The sequence below is a fragment of the Balaenoptera musculus genome, chromosome 6 (genome assembly GCF_009873245.2).
Source record: "Balaenoptera musculus isolate JJ_BM4_2016_0621 chromosome 6, mBalMus1.pri.v3, whole genome shotgun sequence".
NCBI classification, from domain to species: Eukaryota; Metazoa; Chordata; class Mammalia; order Artiodactyla; family Balaenopteridae; genus Balaenoptera; species Balaenoptera musculus.
In genome coordinates, this window is record NC_045790.1 from 7,640,600 (window position 1) to 7,644,062 (window position 3,463).

A 3,463-nucleotide genomic window follows, 5' to 3' on the forward strand; every position below is an offset into this window, starting at 1 on the left:
TGACATCTTAAGTAAATACTGATATGTTTGTTAGGCTCTTTTCAGGGAGCTGCTTGGATAGGAGGAGAATGTAGAGCTCATGGAACGACCTCTTGGTGGAAACCAGTGACAAAGACTCTTTGCTTGACCAAACTTTAGTCAGGCTCCTGAACCTTCTCCCAGGCCTATCTGTGCGCTTCCTTGTAAAATCTAGTTTTATCCAGAACCCTGCTAAGTCAGTTTAACCAAATCCCCCCAACTTCAGTATCTGATCACCCTTGACATCTGATCAGGTTCCTCATCCCCCACCATCCCCCAGGTGATGTCTGATTGCCCTGTCTCGCGTTCATCAAGAATTCTATTACGTCAATTTAAATATTTCTTTCTTTCTTTTGGCTGCACTGCCTCCTTAGTTGTGGCATGCAGGCCCCTTAGTTGCGGCATGCGGACTCTTAGTGGTGGCACGCATGTGGGATCTAGTTCCCCGACCAGGGATCGAACCTGGGCTCCCTGCGTTGGAAGCACAGAGTCTTATCCACTGGACCACCAGGGAGGTCCCCTGTTACATCAATTTATCAAGAACCTCCCTCAGCCCTGATGTTTCCTCCCGGTAATTTTCCAGCCACTGACCCCCACCAGGCTCCTTGGCTATAAATTCCCACTTGCTGGTGCTGTGCTCAGAGTTGACCCCATCTCTCTAGCCCACTGTGAAATCCCATTGCATTGGTCCTTACACCTGTTGTGATGGTCTTGAATAAAGTCGGCATGCCCATCTTTAACAAGGGTCATTGATTATTTTTTTTCTTTCATAGCAGTACGGTAGCTCTGATGGGTCATTTTGTATGGATTGGTTCACCAGCTGAGTTTTATCTGTCACAAAACAGCTTAAAAAAATAAGGAAGCCTAGTTCCCACTGATCTTGTGGCTTTTACATGAAACATGCGTGTAAGGCTTCTGTGCTGGCCCCTTTTCTCAAAATTTTTGGCAAAGATGACCAAAAAATAGCTTCTGCAGAAATTATTTATTTAGTATTAATAGGGCAAAGTTAGATCTTGGCTAGACATTTCAAGTAAACAGGATCACTGCACATGGAGTTGTTTGAAACCAGAGATTTCCTGTGACCCCCAGAGTTTTAACAAGAGCCAGAGAAGTTATATTTATAGAAACCCTGTTAATTTTACCACCCCCCCCAGCCTCACATTTAATCCCAAATACAACAAATCCCGGAATGTCTGCGGACAGTGGCCTGTTTGATGGATGAGGCCAGGAGGTGATCCCTTGATGCAGTTGTGTTGATAAATGGAGGGCTGGGTGGAGGCTATTACAGTGGGACTGGGGGCGGATGCCAGTGGGTAGACAATATTTTCAAGAAGCTGCAAACACAACCAATTAATAAAAACATTAACCCCCAGCACACGGCGTCTTTCGGTCAGGTTTCTTGGAGGACTTTGCAAATCCCTTCTGACCTCAGCAGCTTAAAAGAGCTCCCAGGCAGAGCTCCCATATTTCCTGTTGAGCGATCCACCATCTCTATAAATCCTCAGCATGTGCTCATGTGCTTGGTGGAAGCCCCTGCTGGGGGGCTATCAGTTGGATAGACTGATGCAAGATGATTAAAGAAATTTCTCCTACTCAAGGACCTCCCCGAGCCTGAGAACCAGGAGCGATTTCTAAAGGTAGAGAGTGGATTCCCCCAGTGTTAACAGAGAATCATCAAAATATTGGGGGAGGATCGTGTTGGAAAGAGCATCGGAAGACCCAGGTCTCAGCCCTGGCCGCAGGTGACCTTGGGCAAGTCTCCTAGACAGTCAGATTTTTACTTTTCTCATCAGTTAAACAAGGGAATAACATCACCTATTCTGCTGGGCTGTTCTGAGGGATTTCTAGTGAGAGAATGTATGTGAGTTAAGTATAAATTGTTGCTGTTGTAGTCAAAGGCTGTATGGGCGTCTGAGTTGAGGCATGTTCCTTGGACCTAAGGCAGTGGGATGACCCATGGAGGCTATGGGGACCTCTTGGGGTCATAATTCCAGCTTCCTGATGATGACCTCCAGCCACACCTGACTGCAGCCTCATTGGTTACCTGCCGTCTCTTCGGGGGCCTCTCAGGTCACCACGGTCCTCCCATTAGCCAGTGTTTGACTACAAGTAGCATTTCTTTTCATGATAGAGAAAAGAAGAGACAGGAAGAGGAAATACTAGAGTGCATGGCAAATAGGGTGAGTATCAGTTTGTGTGACTTTTGTTTCAGATATGTTATACACTTCAGCATGTGTAGGTGTATTGGACTGCAATGAAAAAGATGTTTCTTACCGTGAGTTGTGCTTTAAAAAAAAAATCAAAAGTACTGCTTTAGGTAAAGGCAAACGTGATTTCATCACTCGGGCAGCTTTGAGTCCAGCCAAGGAAGTGAGTGCTGACCGAGTCGCCAAGGCGAGGAGCCCAGAAATGCCTTCTTGAGTCACATGACGGGTGTCATGACATCAACACTGTACCATCAGACAGGTTCAAATCCCAGCTCTCGACTTAGTATCTCTGAGCCTCACTTTCTAACGCCCAACGCAGTGGGCTGGCTCCCCTGGGGTCCAAGGCCTCTCCCAGTGCTGACATTCTGGGGTTCATTACCTCTTTGGCTTTTCTTAGGGAACCGTTTGGGCTTCCTGGGTGTGGGAGGAGCTGGGCCCAAGGCCACACTGTCTTCTGGCACTTCTGGCACTTTGGGACCACTGCTCTGGGGATGACTCCACCCACATTGCCACTCGCCACTCCCTCCTCCTGGGTTCCCACGAGTGACTTCAGCATCCTTGGAGTGTGCGGAGATGGAGGTGTTTTCCAGACATTTCCCTTTGCTTCTCCGGGAAATAAGTTTCTCCCTGTATGCTGACAGCTTTCACCCATTCAGGTAATGTGGGGAACATCATGGACACTTCGGCTGGCACTCTGGTCAGCAGCCAGATTGACAATGCCAGACGTCCCCCGGCTTTGTCTTCTGGAGGGGCTGTCCAGCTGCAATGTCAACGGCCCTTCCAGCACCCAGATGCAAGGCACCCACGTTCACCCACGCCCGGGCGCTGGGCAGGAGCTCTTCCTCCATTCCCTCCTCTCTGTCTTCGTCTCTCACTTTCCTTCCTACTCTTCCCTTTACTTTCCATTTAAACATGCTGTTTCTGAAGCAGCTTCCTGCTTCATAAATAGACTTAGCAGGTGGTATATTTTTATTTTGGAGAAAATGTTTGCAGAGAGGTAAGTAAAGACAAACTAAAAAACTGTATCGCTTTGACAGTTGTGTGTTGCGAATGTTTTGTAATTGTTGAAACAGAGATTACATCAGCCTGATGTTCTTACCCTGTGTTTTCGAACCCCTTATGATTCCTAAATCTGAGGCTTGTTCATCTGGAATAGTTTCTCACTTCTCTTGAAGGGAGGGGTGGGGATGATGCTTTTCCTTAGAAATCGCCTTCAGTAATTGTTTAACAAAACATTT

General features: G+C 47.2%; 1 non-coding gene across 1 annotated transcript; it reads right to left on the bottom strand.

Moving 5' to 3' along the window:
- Positions 1-459: 459 nt before the first annotated feature.
- On the bottom strand, positions 460-532 carry TRNAG-UCC. Its single transcript has one exon. It is a non-coding gene; the product is annotated as a tRNA-Gly (tRNA).
- Between the last annotated feature and the right edge of the window lie 2,931 nt (positions 533-3,463).